This window comes from Somniosus microcephalus, chromosome 1, assembly GCF_052327205.1.
Source record: "Somniosus microcephalus isolate GS21.2 chromosome 1, FLI_Smic_1.0, whole genome shotgun sequence".
Taxonomy (NCBI): domain Eukaryota; kingdom Metazoa; phylum Chordata; class Chondrichthyes; order Squaliformes; family Somniosidae; genus Somniosus; species Somniosus microcephalus.
Genome location: NC_140987.1, coordinates 70,222,065 through 70,241,958, shown reverse-complemented (window position 1 = coordinate 70,241,958; position 19,894 = coordinate 70,222,065).

Genomic DNA, 19,894 nt, shown 5'->3' with positions numbered 1-19,894 from the left:
TAGTTGGAGAGCGAGATGCACTCAGGTGACTCCTGCACTACCTGCCTGGTCCTCCTCTCCTGTCTGGTGGTCACCCATTCCCTTTCTGCCTGCACACTTTTTATCTGCGGGGTGACCACCTCCTGAAACATGCTATCCACGAAACTCTCAGCCTCATGGATGCACTGCAGTGACGCCAGCTGCTGCTCAAGCTCCAAAACCTGGAGATCGAGCTCCTGCAGCTGATGACACTTCCTGCACATGTAGTTGTCCAGGACACGGGAAGCGTCCTGGAGTCCCCACATGGCACGGGAGGTGCATTCCACAGGAATGAGCTGCCCTGCCATGCCTTTACTTAATAGACTATTAACTAGAAACACTTACCAGTTACTCACCAATCAGCTCCTTCCTTGGTTGCGATGTCACTTTAGCTGTTTTGCAGTTGTTGCTTTTGTTGTTGTTGTTTTCACTGGGGGTACTCCGTCTCCTCGCTGCCACCGCTGCTCCAATCTGCTCTCTCTCTGAGCCTCCCGCTCAATTTATACTCTGCCTCCCGCTGTCCTGTGATGTCACTCCTTGTTTATTTGGTTATTTTTAAGTTGCCGCTCAGCTCCCTTTATGCCGCTGCCGCCGCTCCCGCTCAGGTCCGCGCTGTGTCCCTGTGTTAACAAAAACAGAGCCACCGTCAGTTCTGATGAAAGATCATCGACCTGAAATGTTAACTCTGTTTTTCTCTCCACAGATGTTGCCTGACCTGCGGAGTATTCCCAGCATTTTCTGTTTTTATTTCAAGACTTCCAGCATCCACAATATTTTGCTTTATTATAATGTGTAGCAATATGGATAAAGAAAAATTATCTGAAGGATGCAGTGTCTGCTTCTGCATGTAGCCTTTCTGAAGCCCTGGTGTCGAGTGTTTATTTCAAATACTCCACTTCAATTGGCATAGTCGGCAGGATACCTATGGACGGAGGACACAGACGGATGAAACCGAGCCACCGTGTGAGTACGTTTGAAATTACCACACTTAGTAAGGAGAGAGTGGAAGTTGTCCTGTGTCAGCCACCCCAGGTATCCGAATCTGCAGGTCTGTTCGAAACTTCAACTAGTCTGCGGTAGTTCCCAGGTGAAACGATTACAATCAGTTATGTCGAAGTGTCTGTGTAACGTTGCGATTGATAATCAGTGTAAGTTGCAAGTAACGGTCTCACTCTGCGGGAGTAAGTAAGAGACGTACCTCTGACAACAAATGTTGCAAGTAACGGTCTCACACTGCGGGAGTAAGTAAGAGACGTACCTCTGACAACAAATGTTGCAAGTAACGGTCTCACATTGCGGGAGTAAGTAAGAGACGTACCTCTGACAACAAATGTTGCAAGTAACGGTCTCACTCTGCGGGAGTAAGAGATGTACCTCTGACAACAAATGTTGCAAGTAACGGTCTCACTCTGCGGGAGTAAGTAAGAGATGTACCACTGACAACAAATAGCCATGGGAAGTGAAAAACTCGAGTGGGGACCGGACGGGTCCTTGACGCTGTACCTAGCAGACAAGAATCAGAAACTAATTGAAAAAATGATTAAGCAACATTGGAAATCCGACGACCCACCCGCCAATCAAAGGAAATGGTGGGAGTCGGAAAAGAGACAAAAAGAGGAAAAAGCCCTTGTTTTAGTTACTCGCGCGTATTATGAATTGAGTAGACGTATTTGATGTTGGACTAAGGACGGGTGTGCAAATTGCCGGTAATGGCTACTGCACCCCCGGCATCAAATGAGAAAAAGGGACAGGACGACGACGATGTAAATTGGGGAGACTTAGGTAGAAAGGCAGCCAATTACGACCGAGACCACGGGTGGGATGGACCACCCCCTTATGGGAAACAAATGCCAGTAGCCCCCATTAAGGTAGAGTTTATACCCGGTACTGCAGCTATACTCGTGGTAGGGAATAATCCAGTCGTCCCTGCAGGCACTCCACAGATTAAAACGACATACGTGTCATTCTCTCCGAGTGACAAATTAAAATTATTGCAAATACTACCAGATTTAAAACCCAGACAGAGCAATGGGCCGTTTTGGCAAAAAATGAGGGAGATGCGAATATGTCACAACTTTCACAATCGCGATTGCAGGATTAGTCAGAGCAAAAATGAGCGAGAATATGTGGGGACAACTGGCCCAAAATTTCAGGGACGGAATATGGTGCGACGAAGTGGCACCCACAGTTGCCCAAAATTACGACCTGTTCAGAGGCGAGGGAGTAGTACCCGTAAACTGGGGAATAATAATGGGGGTCACCCAAAATAAAGGAGAGTCCGCACACGACTATGGAGAACGAAAATGGACCAGTTTTCTGGCCCATTCAGGCACGGTACAACCCAACAGGAACAACATAGCCTTTCAAAAGATGTAGAAAAAGGGACTGAGTAGTGCTCACCAAGCCATATTAAAAACCGGTCTGGTCTCAATGCAAACATATGATGGCCTAGTATGATGGGCAACCGAACTAGACAACCAACAGAAAGCAAAGGTGGCCGCTGTGGAGGAACTAGAAACAGTGGGGGCGGTAGTGTTGTGTATGTAATATGTGTGCTACTTTGAACCTATGGACAGGACTGCACTACTTGTTGGGCGTAGTGATACGCAGTACCACTCCTGGCCATAGGGGTATAAATAGTACTGTGGGTACTGATCTCCCCTCAGTTCCCGCCTGTGGGCATGAAGTAAAGACCTACGTATAGTCCCTACCTCCAACCAGTAAAGACCTGTTTGAGTTATACGTTTAAGTCTTTGTGTTAATTGTTCAATACAATACACATACTTAACACTGGCGACGAGTCAGGTTCTTACCCTGCGGCAGTTGAAGAGAGGTTTCAAACATCACCACCCCACTAGAAGCGACAGGCTTTAGGACTCTGAAGCCTCCATCAGCGACTGAGCACTGGAGTGCAGCAAACATCCTGACAGCTTCCAGTGACTGACAGAAGTCTTTCTGCAGTTTCCTTGTTCAACCTAGGTGGTGGGGTAAGCCGTGCAGTGTTGGCTGCAAGTTGGAGAAGATAAGGGCGATCGCAATCCCTGATAAGAGCCGCGGTGAAACGCGCGAGCGGGTAAGCCAGAGCCCGGGAGGGAGCGAGCAAGAGCCGCGCGAGCGGGTGAGCCAGAGGCCGGGAGCCGCTTCAAGTGCGAGGCACAGCGCGGGCCAGCGATCGGGACCAAAGATAAGGGCCACACTCGGACTGAAAGGCGCGGCGGCTGCAGAAGCTCAAGGTGCGAGAGCCGCGGTGCACAGCGCGGGCTATCGATCGCGGCGAAGATAAGGGCCGCACTCGGGGGCTGAAGGGAGACGGCGTCGGGGGACGGGTGAAGACCGCCAAGCGCGGGAAAACCGCCATTTTGTGGGTGGAGGACGACGGCAAGAGCGGGAAGCCGCCATCTTTGATAACAAGTAAACAAAATAAAATCTGAGAAATTGCAAATCTACACGGGAATATTAGCACCTTTGATAGTGACCTCGAAGATTGGGCCATATATGTTGAAAGAGTAAAAAATTATTGTAAGGCCAATAAAATTCATGACCAAGATAAAGCTCTAACATTATTAAATTTAATGGGTGCGAAGACATACGGGCAATTGAAACACCTGTTATCACCAGATGAACCGGCGGATAAGACGTTCGATGAGATTGTTACTGTCCTGAAAGATCATCTAAACCCCACGCCGCTGATGCTAGCGGAACGATTTAAATTTTACGACAGAAGGCAGCTACAGCATGAAAGCAATGCTGAATATTTGCTGGAATTGCGTAAATTAGCGAAATATTGCCAGTTTGGAACGGGACTGACAGATGCACTACGAGACAAATTTGTGTGTGGTTTATTTAAACAGGATACACAAAAGCGACTGCTCAAGGAGAATGAGCTGACGCTTGAGAAGGCGGTCACTATGGCAGCAGCACACGAAGCCGCAGCGAGAGGCACGGCAGTAATGCAGCTACGGTCACCGGAGCTCAGTGCACACAAATTGGGTGTGAGTTCTGGCAAATGTTATCGTTGTGGAAAGACAACGCATGATCAGAACCAGTGTTGGTTTAAAAACCAAGAATGTAGAACTTGTGGTAGGCTTGGACATATAGCTAGAGTATGCAGGTCAGGGAAGAAGACCAGCAACAAGAAGTCACCGCAAGGAAAATACGCAAAGGTACACAAGGTGACCGAACAGGAGTCTGATTCAGACGCTAGCAGTAATGAACTGGCTAGCTTAAGCTGTAATGAACTGGCTAGCTTAAGAGTACTCAACGCTGGTAAGGGTGCAGACCTCCAGACAATTTGGGTCACTCTTCAGATAGAAGGAGTCCAAGTAAAACTGGAATTGGACACTGGATCGGCATTGACGGTCATAAATAAGAAAGATTACGGAAAGTTATTCCAACATATTCCCCTACAGGATACGGGGATTATATTGAAAACATACACGGGGCAAAGAGTGTACCCCATCGGGAAAATAGAGGTTGCAGTGGTCCACAAGGGCGAAGACAGTCAAATAATGGACTTATATGTGAGGAGCAGCGGACCTGCGCGGAAGCAGCCCGAGGCGGGAGAGCTTAAAGGCTTGAGAGGGAGCAGTCAGAGGCACCGAGGCCCACAGCCCCGAGACCGGAGGAGCAGCGGACCTGCGCGGAAGCAGCCCGAGGCGGGAGAGTTTAAAAGCTCACCTTTCGCGGGCTTTTTCTTTCACAGCTGGTGCAATCAGGAGAGCAGGAGGCCAGTAACTCTTATATAGGTGGAGCTGTTGCTAAACCCGAAACACTACAGTGTAGTGTCTCCCACCCTTCCACCTCCTCTAACCTTTTAGGGGTTAGGGGAAGTTGAAAAGGTAGGTTCAATTTATTTTATTTCAGAAGCCTAACCTAGGTGGAAAAGGTTCCAGGACAGGAGGCGGCAGTGAAAATACAACACCAGAAAACAGGTAGGTGACTGGTTGGTGAGTACTTTCACAAACTTATTCTAAGTAGAATTCAATAATTAAGCTAAATCGTAGTAAATAAAAGGGTATTGCAAGGGTTAAGTCATGGAAGGGCAGCTCGGACCCGTGCCATGCTCCTCCTGTGCCATGTGGGAAATCAGGGACACTGTCCCTGACAACTATGTGTGCAGGAAGTGTGTCCAGCTGCAGCTCCTAGCGGACCGCATGGCGGCGCTGGAGCTGCGAATGGACTCACTCTGGAGCATACGCGATGCTGAGGATCTTGTGGATAGCACATTCAGTGAGTTGGTCACACCGCAGGTAAAGGCTAGCTCAGACAGTAAATGGGTGACCAAAAGGCAGGGTAAAGGCAGGAAGGTAGTGCAGGAGTCGCCTGCGGTCATCTCCCTCCAAAACAGGTTTACCGTTTTGGGTACTGTTGGGGGAGATGACTTATCAGGGGAAGGCACCAGCAGCCAGGTTCAGGGCACCATGACTGGCTCTGCTGCACAGAAGGGCGGAAAAAAGAGGGATAGGGCTATAGTGATAGGGGATTCAATTGTAAGGGGGATAGATAGGAGTTTCTGTGGCCGAGACCGAGACTCCAAGATGGTATGTTGCCTCCCTGGTGCAAGGGTCAAGGATGTCTCGGAGCGGGTGCAGAGCATTCTGAAGGGGGAGGGGGATCAGCCAGTTGTCGTGGTACATGTAGGTACCAACGATGTAGGTAAAAAGAGGGAGGAGGTCCTACAAGCTGAATTTAGGGAGTTAGGAGCTAAATTGAAAAGTAGGACCTCAAAGGTAGTAATCTCTGGATTGCTACCAGTGCCACGAGCTAATAAGTTTAGAGAGAGTAAGATAGATAAGCTAAATACGTGGCTTGAGCAGTGGTGCAAGGGAGAGGGATTTAAATTCCTGAGGCATTGGAACCAGTTCTTGGGGAGGAGTGACCTGTACCAAGGGGACGGTCTACACCTGAACTGTGAGGGAGCCGATGTCCTCGGGGTAATATTTTCTAGGGCGGTTCGGGAGGATTTAAACTAATTTGGCAGGGGGATGGGAACCTAGGTAGTGGAAAAGAGGGAAGTCATATGAAGTCAGAAATAGATGGTAGAAAGGTGAGAAGCAATAAGCAAAGGAGAGAAACACAAAGGGCCAAACTAATTCATAATGAGAGTGTGAAAAAAGCAAGCCTGAAGGCTTTGTATCTTAATGCTAGAAGCATTAGGAACAAGGTGGATGAATTAGTTGTGGAAATAGAGGTAAACAAGTATGATTTGATTGGGATTACAGAAACGTGGCTGCAGGGTGGGCAAGGCTGGGAACTTAACATCCAGGGATATACAATATTTAGGAAGGATCGGCAAAAAGGTAGGGGAGGTGGGGTAGCATTGCTGGTAAAGGAGGGGATTAATGCAATGGAAAGGAAGGATATTAACTCGGATGAAACGGAATCTGTATGGGTAGAAATGAGAAATAGCAAGGGGAGGAAAACGTTAGTGGGTGTGATATATAGGCCTCCAAATAGTAATATGGAGGTGAGGGAAGGCATAAAAAGGGAAATTAGAGAAGCGTGCGATAAGAGCACAGCTGTCATCATGGGTGACTTTAATTTACATATTGATTGGACTACCCAAATTAGTAAAAATTCTGAGGAGGAGGAATTCCTGGAATGTTTTCGGGACGGTTATCTGGACCAATATGTCGAGGAGCCGACTCGAGATCAGGCCATTTTAGACTGGGTATTGTGCAATGAGAAGGGACTTATCAGCAATCTTCTTGTACGAGGCCCCTTGGGTCAGAGCGATCATAATATGATCGAGCTCTCAGTCGAGATGGAGAGTGAGGAAATTGAATCAGAGACTAAGGTCCAGAACTTAAATAAAGGGAATTATGAGGGTATGAGACGGGAATTGGGTAAGATTGATTGGGTGGTGTTTCTGGGGGGATTGACAGTGGATAGACAATGGCAAGCATTCAAAGATAGAATGGAAGAATTCCAGAACATGTTTATACCGGTTTGGCATAAAAATAAACCTAAAAAGGTGACTCAACCGTGGATAACGAGGGAAATTAGGGACAGCATAAAATCAAAAAAAAGGGCATATCAACTGGCAAAAAAAAGCACCAGACCGGAAGATTGGGGGCAGTACAGGATACAGCAAAAGAGGACAAAGGGATTAATCAGGAAGGGGAAAATAGAATACGAAAGTAAACTTGCAGCAAACATAAAGACAGACTGCAAAAGCTTTTATCGGTATATCAGGAGGAAAAGACTGGTAAAATCCCAAGTCGGTCCCTTGCAGTCTGATTCGGGAGAATATATAATGGAGAATAAGGAAATGGCAGACCAATTAAACTCATACTTTGGTTCTGTATTCACAAAGGAGGACACAAATAACCTCCCAGGAATATCGGCAAACATAGGGACTAATGAGAGGGAGGAGCTGACAGAAATTAGTATCTCTAGGGATATGGTGTTGGGTAAGTTGAGGGGACTGAAGGCCGACAAATCCCCAGGGCCTGATAAACTACATCCTAGGGTACTTAAGGAGGTTGCCCTGGAGATAGCAGATGCTCTAAGGATCATCTTCCGGAACTCCATTGACTCGGGAACAGTACCCGTGGATTGGAGGGTAGCTAATGTTACCCCAATATTTAAAAAGGGGGGTAGAGAGAAAGCAGGGAATTATAGACCAGTAAGCCTTACATCGGTTGTGGGCAAAATGCTAGAGTCCATTATTAAGGATAAAATAGCGGAGCACTTGACAAATGGGGAAAGGATCGGACAGAGTCAACATGGATTTACAAAGGGTAAATCGTGTTTGACTAATCTGCTGGAATTTTTTGAGGAGGTAACTGGTAGAATAGATGGGGGAGAGCCAGTGGATGTGGTGTACCTTGACTTCCAGAAAGCCTTCGATAAGGTTCCACACAAAAGATTATCATGCAAAATTAAGGCTCATGGGATTGGGGGCAAAGTATTAACGTGGATAGAGAACTGGCTGGCGGATAGAAAACAGAGAGTTGGAATAAACGGCTCGTTTTCGGAGTGGCAGGCAGTGACCAGCGGGGTGCCGCAAGGATCTGTCCTGGGACCCCAGCTGTTCACAATATATATAAATGATCTGGATCAGGGAATTGGATGCAATATTTCCAAATTCGCTGACGACACTAAACTAGGAGGAGGGGTGGGCTCTGATGAGGATGTCAGGAGGCTACAGTGTGATTTGGACAGGTTGGGGGAATGGGCGGATACGTGGCAGATGCACTATAATGTGGATAAATGCGAGGTTATCCACTTTGGGGGTAAAAACAGGAGGGTAGATTATTATCTAAATGGCAATAGATTGGGAGATGGGGAAGTGCAGAGGGACCTGGGTGTTCTTGTGCACCAGTCACTGAAGGAGAGCATGCAGGTGCAACAGGCGATTAAGAAGGCAAATGGTATGTTGGCCTTCATATCAAGGGGGTTCGAGTATAGGAATAGGGATACCTTACTACAGCTGTACAAGGTGCTGGTGAGACCGCATCTGGAGTATTGTGTACAGTTTTGGTCGCCCCATCTGCGGAAGGATGTTCTTGCCATGGAAAGAGTGCAACGGCGATTCACCAGGCTGATACCTGGAATGGCGGGAATGACCTACGAAGAGAGATTAAATAGTTTGGGCTTGTACTCACTGGAGTTTAGAAGATTGAGAGGGGATCTCATCGAAACATATAAAATTATGGCAGGCCTGGACAGGCTGAATTCAGAGAGAATGTTTCCAATGGCCGGGGAGCACAGAACCAGGGGCCACAGTCTAAAAATAGCGGGCAAATCATTTAAAACAGAGATGAGGAAGAATTTCTTCACTCAAAGAGTGGTGAGCCTGTGGAATTCCCTGCCACAGAGGGCTGTGAAGGCTAATTCAATAAATATTTTCAAGAGAGAATTGGATATATTTCTGAAGGCTAAGGGGATTAAGGGTTACGGAGAAAAGGCGGGGACGGGGTACTGAACTGGTAAGATCAGCTATGATCTCAGACGAAGATCAGCCATGATCTCATTGAATGGCGGAGCAGGCTCGAAGGGCCGAATGGCCTACTCCTGTTCCTATCTCTATGTATCTATGTATCTGAAGGAGGTTCTCCACTACTAGGACGGGAGTGGATTAGGAAAATGAATATGGACTGGCATTTCCTACAAACAATAACGAGTGAGAACTCGGTGAAGATAGTCGGCCCAGACTCTGGAACGGATGATGGTAAGCCCAACTCAGGTGCAAAAGACAAAGTTTCAGCACAGAATTCCACTGAGCAACAACAACATAGTTTAACTGTGGATTCTGAGTCTGGCAAGTCTACTGATGTGCCCATTTCTGAGGGACACCGGGCTCGAACTCAACTCCATTTCAAACTACAACAGCAATTAGAACAAATGCTTCGCCGTTGTGAGCAAGAGTTCAATGCAACGAAAGAGTTCTTTGATATAGAGTTGGAGAATCTGGAAAGACAACAGAAGCAGCTGATGGAGAAAATGGAGCAGGAGCACACAAAACGTCTGATGTCAGAGGAGTTAACGGTCAGCCAACTCCTGCATATGCTGAAGGACAGGACTCTGAAATGGGAAAAACTTGAACACGAACTTCAATATTCAAACGAAAGGGGTTCGGAGCTCTCAAAGGTTATTGGAAGAGCTGAGGTGGCAACACAGACTGAGATGACTGCAACAGAGCAGCCCTTGGATGCCAAAAGTACGCTGACTCACGTCAACGTAGAACAACAGACCGCTGAAACAGCTGCTCCGGTAGAGGGATTGAATAGTCCGATCAATCAATCTCCAAAAGAAGTTGAAGTAGTAAAATCTCAAATGAAGTCATTAGTAAACGACTTGCTGAAAGCCCAGAAAAAGCTGGATGAAGAGGTACGCATGAAGAAGTCTCTTCAGGAAAGATGTCTGGACTTGGAACAAAAGCTGGCTAACGCCCAGCTGGGTATGGAGGAAATAGAAGACCCTCTCGCTGGCCTAGATCAGGACGACACCGAATATTACTATGTCCTGTCCTGCCCAACTTGTAACTTCGACTCCCACCATACAGAAATCATGGAGGAGCACCGAAAGTCTACGGAACATCGGGAGAAGGTGGCTCTACTACGGAAAAAGGAGGGAGAGAAGGAGGAACTGCGCATGCAGCTGGCAGCTGACAGTGGAGCCCAGAGAGTCTCCAAGAAGCAGAAAAGGAAAAGTCGAAACAGAAGATGACCCATCTGAACCATTATTACCTCTACCAGATCACACACGTGGTCCCTCCGAACGGAGCCAATTCAGTTCGGAAGTTCAAACTGTTAAATCCATGGAAGGACTATTGAATGAGTCACTCCAGCAACGTGAACCGACTCCACCACAGAGATTGAATCTGTGAACTGTTTTCCACAGAGACTGAATCTGTGATCTGTTTTGACATGAAGTTATCTATGTTATTCTGTTATGTAAACCTGAAGTTATATATGTATATATGTTATTACGTTATGTTAAATGGGGAGATGACTGTAAAGCTAGGAAGGGAGGAATGTTGTGTATGTAATATGTGTGCTACTTTGAACCTATGGACAGGACTGCACTACTTGTTGGGCATAGTGATACGCAGTACCACTCCGGGCCATAGGGGTATAAATAGTACTGTGGGTACTGATCTCCCCTCAGTTCCCGCCTGTGGGCATGAAGTAAAGACCTACGTATAGTCCCTACCTCCAACCAGTAAAGACCTGTTTGAGTTATACGTTTAAGTCTTTGTGTTAATTGTTCAATACAATACACATACTTAACAGGTAGGAAAACCCGAAGTCTGTTATAAATGTAACAAACTCGGGCACTGACGCAATGTGTGTAGAGCCCCCAAGAAAGATAACATAGGATTTTTACGGTCCTAGAGATAGCGAACGGATTCTGGTCGATACCCCTGGCATACAAGTCCCAGGATAAATTTGCCTTTACCATAGGGGACCGACAATATACCTGGACAAGAGTCCCACAGGGATTTCACAATAGTCCCAACATATTTCACCGGGTAATGAGCCAAGCATTAGAGGACTTGGATTTGACCCGGTATAAAAGCATCCTGGTACAGTATGTAGACGACCTCTTGATCACGTCCGAAAGCCAGGAAGGACACATGGGAGCACTACTGTGCACCCTACAAACGCTGGAATGAGCTGTCTTCAAGGTAAACCCCAAGAAAGCTCAGGTAGGACTCACCTAGGTAAGATACTTAGGACACAAAATAAGTCAAGTTTCTAAAACCTTACCCGGGGATCAAAAGATAGCCATAAGTGGCATGCCAAGGCCGCTTACAGTAAGGGGAGTACGAAAGGTACTAGGGTTGTTTAATTATTGCTGGAACTTAATACCCCATTTCATGGCTATTGCGGAACCCATCCAGAAACTGGTGTATTTGTTTCAATTCCACCCACTTTTCTGTACAGAGAGCTAAAAGCTGTTTAACCCTTTGAAGACTTGTCTTGAACAATGGACAAGTGTGTGCTGTTTTAAGTTTGCTAATTGTTTTACAAAAGATAAGCTTCAGCCTTGAAGTTACAGTTGCCAATGTGCCTGGAGAAAAATGAATTTGAATGTTTACAAGGCATGGGTGATTGTTTCTTTGTTAATGTGGCTATGGCTTCTTCCTTTCTTTCTCAAGTGATATTGGTTAGTTTAAGAAATTGATCTGGATTGAATTGGAGTTATGAGGTTAATTAACCTATTAAAACCAGGCTTTTATTGTGGCCACGGTGAAATTCTGGTTGGTGTAAATTTGAGTGGAAGGTACTAGTTCTGGATATGTGACAAAAACACTAACAATTTTTGGAAATTTTTGACTAATTGCAAGTATGGGGGACCAGAAAAAAAAGGGAAATGCTATTGTGTGGAGTTGCTTCACAGAATGTTTAGGATATCTCATTTTAAAGGCAGAAGACTTTGCAAAAGTAAAGATTTACTTGAAAGCTGTGATGTTGTGTGACCAAACCTGACGGTGATTGATGTCTGTGTGTCTTCTTTTGCAATGCAAAAGAAAGAAGTTAACTCTTTTCACAAGCAGCTGTGAACTCTGTTTTTAACTCCACAGGCAGATGTGGGTTTTGTAAACATTTTGGGCATTGTTAAAATTTTGGTTTTACACTTGAGTGGATTGACGAATTAACCCATTTGGCTCTTAGGAAAGCCGCAATGGATTCCTTTAATGGATTCCAATGGAAAACTCTGTTTTCCTTTTAAGCAGGGGGCCAGATGAGTGTTGATGGTGCAAGATTACCAGCTCCAGGATGGGGAAACTCCAATATACATTGAGCGCTTTGATGCTCGTAGTGGATAGGATTGAACTATATCAGGAATCACAGCATCTCGGAAACAGCACCAATGGAACCATAACCTCACTGGATACAGGGTTTTTTGTTGTAAATGAGATGAATGTAACAATTAAAAGTCAAACTGTAACAGGTCATAATTGGACAGTGAGGGTAATGGAGCAGAGGGTGTATGAGGAGCAAAGGATTTGTTTAAAATGCTCAAATAAGACTACTCCGAACGGGACGTTCCTAGTACTCCGGTTTGCACCAGGTGAGACCACAAATAACCTGAGATTGAGGAAGACAAGAGGAATCGTAGCTACCCCGTTAATTGATGGGACAAGTTACTGTTGGACAAATTTCTGGTCAAGTAATTACACAGGAGTGTAATTAATGTGTGTAAGCAGAAATTTCTCCCACGATGATCCTTAAATTAAAAATCGTTATGATAATATTCAATGTCCTGATCAGTCCAAAGAAGCCATTCAATTAAAGGCGAAAGAGAAACCAATGCCACCCGATGAGGGGAGTGAAAAGTGCCCCATCCCATTCCCTGCTCCAATTAACGGATTGGTGTTGGTTCCGAGTGAGTTGTCAATGTTACATGATGTTGTATTAGATGCAAGGGAGGTTATTATCAATATGTCTGGTATCTAACAGTATTGTGTGTATTAAACCTAAAAGAATGGTAAAAATCGGGAACAGGACTATTCTGCCTTTACATAGAAACATAGAAGATCGGAGCAGGAGTAGGCCATTCGGCCCCTCAAGCCTGCTCTGCCATTCAATGAGATCATGGCTGATCATCCAAATTCAGTACCCTGTCCCTGCTTTCTCCCCATATCCCTTGATCCCTTTAGCCTTAAGAAATATATCCAACCCCTTCTTGAATATATTTAATGAATTGGCCTCTAATGGATCAGAATATGATGCATGTTAAGGCATCAACCGAGATAGATGATTTGGGGAAATATGTGTCCATTTTTGGATATGGGTTACCTTGGATGAATGAAAATCTCACTGAGTTTGTGAAACGGATTGGAAAAGTGGGATATTTCGGAGTGTCCCACAGAATAATTAAAATTGCCCTTAATGTTAGCGGGATAGCCTTACCTGAGCGATGTGACAGACGCACAACGGGATTATGGGAGAATTTGTTGAAGAAACAATTAATAGGACCACAAGGGTGATTAAATAGGAAAAAGAGGGGGGCCTAGAAATGGCAGGAGCAGGGAATGCGGCGGGGGTAGCAACTGTTAACATCTTTGGCATAAGCAGTATAGACCAAGAAGTCCAAGATTTAGCTCAATGCTTAAGGACCCTTCTGAAGAAGGGTAACAATATGACTTCCTGGTGATCAGGAACAGGGGGAGAAATCGCTAGACAGATGCTACAGGTCGAGGAGATCCTAGAGCCTCATGCCCAAACCATTAATAAAATAAGTGCACGACTGAATAATCTAACCCAAGAAACACATAAAGAACTTGCATGTGCAATGTACGGCACATGGTTACTAGGGAATATCCAACATAATATAAACCAGATGAAACAAGGTAAGATACCCGATTGGATAAGTAATGATCAGTTGTCCAAATGGACATGCGACGGCATTGCCCGCTGCGATGTGCGGAAGACAACACAAGTGTTCCTATCCAAGTAATTGCATTATTAAAAAACTGAAACTGATAGGTATGATTTTAGCTATTCCACAAATAGAGGTTTTGGAGGCTGAACCTCTGTGGGCAGTACAGAACATAGGCGAAGTACAAGGTCAATCCCGGGTAAAATTCCATGATACACCCCCTTAAGCAGTAAAACAAAGTGATACATTCCAGGGGGTGCAAATCGAAAGTTGCACTCAATATTTGGATGTGGTAGTGTGTGCACACCCCATGGAGGGAGGGCAACGCACGATGTGCGGGTTCACCGAGACGGTTAATTGCACGTTGGAAATTAGTCCCCTCAGTCATAGAGAAACCGAGGTGGCAGCCAAGGATGATGGGACGTATTGTATATCAACCAACGAAAATAAGTACAATCATGGTGGCACTGAATGTGCGATCCCACAGCCTAAGTTCTGTTTTACGCGTAAAACTGTCGTCAAGCTAGGCAATCGATACCTATTCCCACAACGAGAGGAACACACCGAGAACATCACCTTAAACAACCCGAGCTGGGATGATGAAATGAAACAATATGAGATACCGAGTTGCCAAGACATTCCACGTCTCGAAGAACACTTGACTCAATTGAAAAAGGACACTGAGAAGAGCATACAACATTATCATGAGATCCTGGAAGATTCCCTACAGCATTCGGAGGACATCAAAGAAACCCTGAAAGACACTCAATGGTGGGAACGTGTATGGGATTGGGGACTGAATGTTGATATACATCCGTGGGTTCGTGGGTTGGTAATCGTGCAACTCATATTGGTAATAATGCTGTGCATAATGGCATGTGTGGCATGTAGAAAGAAACAGAGGAAGAGAAAAGCAAAGGCTTTAATTATGGAACTGCGAAAATTGTTATCCGAGCACCCTGAAATATTCTGAGACATAGGTCACATCCCGAGTCCCCCAAACCACGTGGCTGATCACCACAAAATGGAGCAGGGGACACAGGATGAAGTAGAATTAGGGTGGTAGTCTTGGGCCGGGTAGCCAAGTACCAAAAGGGGGGACTGAAGTGGGGCTTTCAAGCTCTACTATAATTAAAGGGTTAAGAATGGGAATCGAATGAGCTAATATGCCTTTGCAGTAGTAAGCTTTTTCTAAGTTGCTGAACTGGCAGTTGAGATAACCTAAGAATAACATGTTGATTTTGCATAGTGTTAGAATGATTGACGACTGCAAGATGTGTAACTTAGAGACAATTGCAAATAGCAGAACAATGAGCCAGAAGTAAAGAGACCTAGAGGGGCCGGAAAGCAGAACAATGAGTAGGAAGTGCAATGTCGGTGAAACCCCATCTGGCATGAACAAAGGTCATAGGTGCAACAACAGCTTGTGGTGATAACGGACATACACTTTTCCGGTAATAAAGGCGGTAATTTAATGTAACGCGACATAGGCAACCAATCAGTGAATGTGCACACGGGCAAAACCCAATCAAATTGTTAAGATGGATCGTGCACGAGGCTAATTATGTACCTATATATTTTGTATAAAAGACTGCTTAAAACTTTGTATCATCGGAGCGAAGCCTGGCTAGACAGGTTGCAGGTTGTCTCCCCACCGGTGCGAATAAAGACTGCTTGAATCTTTGAACGCAGACCTGGTGTCGAGTGTTTATTTCAAGTACTCCACTTCATGATAAACATCTTGAGCAAACCATACAGGAAGCAGAATATTAACATTTTAAATACAGGAAACTCTTTTTTATCCGGCAACGACAGGACCGCCGTGGTGCCGATTGATCAAAAAGTCCGGATTACAGAGAGGTACGAGAGCCACGTACACGGCCACAGATGCAGGAGCCCCGGTTACACGGCACTTGTGCAGGAGTCCCAGTTACACGGCCACAGATCCAGGAGTCCCTGTTGCACGGCCACAGGTGCAGGAACCCTGGTTACACGGCCACAGATCCAGGAACCCCGATTACACGGCCACTAATATATAGTAAAACTTACCTGAACCTACTCCTGAATTTTGCCGGTTAAGAGAGATTTCCGGATTTTAGGTGCCGGTTAAAAGAGAGTTTCCTGTAGCCTACTTTACCAGCTGCAAGAAGCTATTGCGGCAGAGACATGTGGAAAGATATTTGACCACTGTCTAAAAGGATGATAAAGACAATGGAACAGGATCTTGATAAGGATGAGGCTCCTTTAGTCCGATGGTTGTGCATGCTCAGCAAACTGAGGACCTAGGGTAATAAGATGCCCAACAAAGTTAAACTCAATCATCTGAGGTTCACACGCTAAAACTTGATGACTTGCGAATTGTAAAAGTCACAGACCATATGAGGCAATGAAGAATGAGAGGGGATCTCATTGAAACTTATAAAATTCTAACAGGACTAGACAGACTAGATGCAGGAAGGCTGTTGTAAGGGGTGGTGGTGGGTTTTTTGTCAGCTTCACCTCTGACTCCTTTGAGCGGTTCAAATTGCTCCCACTCCCTTTTGTTCTAGACTTTGGATTTATTTGGGGGTTGTAATAAACTTGCAACAGAAGTAATAAACTTGCAACAGATACCTGGGTTAGTCAAAAGAATTCAGATCTTTATTTTGAGACAGGAAAATATACAGTACAATAAAACGTATACTCTAAAAGGGTGGGGAACACTCGGAATAAGTGAGGGAGAATTGCAATACACAAAATCCCTTACCCTCCCAGCCCCACTACTCTAGCTGGGCTGGAATCCAGAGGGCCAGGAAATGCTCACCAAAACAACTTTCTTGACATTGTAGAGGTTCGCAATTTTGGGGTTCTCCTTAGTTGTGGCGGTTGGGGCCTGCTGTACCTCAGACGTGGTAGAAGACTGCACCTGCGTTGGGTCTTCAAGTTTGGGTTTGTCCGCAGATGCGGTTAGTCGCGCTGTTGGATGTATCAGGTGAGTACCCAATTTTCTTTGGTTAGGGCTAGTTTTAGGGTCTTTTGTGTCCAAATCTTACCCAGGGGTAAGTCAGACTAGCCTGTAGAGTGGAAACAAGTCTTTGGTTCGTGAGTTTTTCGGTGGTTGGTTCCTTGTTGGTCGCGGTGGCCCAATATTACCTGGTTGGTGGTAATATTGGTGGTTGTTGGTTTCTGTAGGCCTTTGGTTGCCGCGATCTCCGTTTCTTCTTTCTTCCTTCAAGTCTCCGATCTGGTCTTGGTGAACTGCACTGTGCTGTTTCTCGAACTTGAACTCTGAGCTGAACTCGAACTGACTGACTTCTGAGCTGACTGGCTCTCTGAAAAAGCAGGCCTCAATTATACTAATTTGGGGCCTGGCTTATCTGACCGCCAAATCTCGGGTTTCTTTGTTTAATTTGGCGGGCTCGTTATTTTTAATAGGTTTTAAAACTTTAACGAGCTTCGGGGATGGCCCATCTAAACTTAACGAGTTTAGGGGATGGTCCATCTAACTCTTAATCGGCCTTTAACTAGTTTCTGGATTGCCTTGAAACCAGTTTAAAAATGCAAAACGTTTGTCAATCTCTTTAATTGGTTTTGGACTGTGGTTTTAATTGTTGTATCCTGTAGGGCTATGTTCTTTCCTTTGTGTTGCTGGGGACATGTCCTGTTTATTCATGTACCTGGCTCTGCGAATTCTTGGCGGGAACAGGTTTCATTGTCTTTATGTAAAACTGGGGTGGCCCATGACATTCTCAGACTGTCCAATATCCAAACTCGGGGGCCCACCCCACCTCCCCTGTGTCACAGCCTTTTGCAAGCCTGAACATGTCTTTTAAACCAGCCAAATCTTCTTGGGATTTTTATTTTAAATCCATTTGGCCCAAAAATTCCTTAAAACAGTCCAAAATTTCTTCCTTCCTCAGACTTAGGGAAAAATGTGTAATTTAACTCTTTGAAATCTTCTGTTAGGCCCAACCACACTTTTATCCCTTTTTACAGATTTCTTCTGTGATGTTCCAAAATCATTTAAAATAAGGTTTTCCTTCTGTTCTGGGGTTTTGCAGAAATTTTTGAACCTTACACAGATGGCGGGGGAGTCCAGAACCAGGGGTCACAGTCTAAGGATAAGGGGTAAGCCATTTAGGACTGAGATGAGGAGGAATTTCTTCACCCAGAGAGTGGTGAACCTGTGGAATTCTCTACCACAGAAGACAGTTGAGGCCAATTCATTAAATATATTCAAGAAGGAGTTAAATATATTTCTTAAGGCTAAGGGGATCAAGGGATATGGGGAGAAAGCAGGGACAGGGTACTGAATTTGGATGATCAGCCATGATCACATTGAATGGCGGAGCAGGCTCGAGGGGCCGAATGACCTACTGCTGCTCCTATCTTCTATGTTTCTATGAAATGACTCCCAAAAGGGGGAAACCTCTTGCAATCTGTTACTTCGGGAGAACAGGTATAAATGCAAGTTGTTTATGTTGGCCTGTGCGGGCTGTCAGCTCCTCCACTCCTGGCTAGGGTTCCGGACTCTGATTGGACATATTTCTGCAGGTTTCATGACATGACCGCCTGCCTCTAAAAGCCCCGCCCAGTCAAACATGACCCCACCCCAATATCTTTATAACTGAAACAAAAGTGTTCAATGAAAATAAAAACTTGTTGAGATACCATGGAAAACGTGGGAGTCGAGACCAGAGTTAGTGAAACACAACTGCTTTAATCAACCTCATGGCAAAGAGGAACTGGAAAAGCCCACGCAACCACTTATATACTCCCCAGACAGGAAGTGCTCCCGGCAGCCTGTCCCTGCGGGAAACAAGTTGCTGGAGGAAAGGGCCCCCGGCTGGGGGCATCTGCTTAAACTGTCCGTGCCGCCGTGAGCGGATTATGTCCAGTAGTGGCGTGTCGCCACAGAGCTCCCCCCAGAATCCGCTTATGAGGAGTGGACGAGTTGTGACGGTGGTCTAATGGTTCTGCCGGAGCGGCTCTGAATGGTCGCCGGTCTAGTTGGTGGGGCCGGGCGGTTCGCCGCCGGCTGTGCTGGCTTGCTGGCGGGACGGCCTCTAGTTGGAGGTCGGGCCACGGGGACCTGTTCCCCTGGTTCTGTGCGTGCTGGTTTGAGCCGGTCGATGGAGACTGTGTCGACCCTGTCGCCGAGTCGCAGCTTGAAGACCTTGTCCCCGGTTTGTAGTACCTCGTACGGTCCGTCGTACGGGGGTCGCAGGGGTCCGCGGTGTGTGTCGTGTCGCACGAAGACGAAGCGTGCCTGCTGTAAGTTTGGCGGGACGTGAGGTGCGAGTTCGCCATGTCGGTTGACCGGAAGTGGGGCGAACTGTTGAGCGGAAGAGAAAGAGTTGAGCCGCTGCTGTTCGGCCGACCAAGGCGTGGTAGCCTCCGGAAGGAATTCGCCTGGGATGCGCAGTGGTTGTCCGTAGACTAACTCCGCTGCCGAGGACTGGAGGTCTTCCTTGACCGCGGTGCGTAGGCCTAGTAGCACCCACGGTAGGCGGTCAGTCCAGGTACTGTCCTGCAGGCCGGCGCGGAGTGAGGCCTTGAGTGACCTGTGGAAGCGTTCACACAGCCCATTGGCCTGCGGGTGGTACGCCGTGGTTCGGTGGAGCGTCACCCCGAGGTTGCGTGCTGTGGCCGTCCAGAGTTCGGAGGTGAACTGGGCGCCTCTGTCGGAGGTTATGTCGGCTGGTACGCCGAACCTTGTGACCCAGGTGTTAACGAATGCCCTGGCAATGTCGGCTGTGGTGGTGGAGGGCAGCGGCACTGCCTCAGGCCAGCGTGTGTAGCGGTCGACCATCGTGAGGAGATAAGTTTGGCCTTGCGATGGCGGCAGATGACCGACGATGTCGACGTGTACGTGGTCGAAGCGGCGGCTGGGTACCTCGAAGTCTCCCAGGGGTGCTTTTGTGTGTAGCTGTACCTTAGCCCGTTGGCAGGCGAGGCAGGAGGTGGCCCAAGTCCGAACATCTTTGCTGAGGCCGCGCCAGACGAAATGCTGGGAGAGGAGTTTGACGGATGCGCAGGCACCCGGATGGGAGAGCGCGTG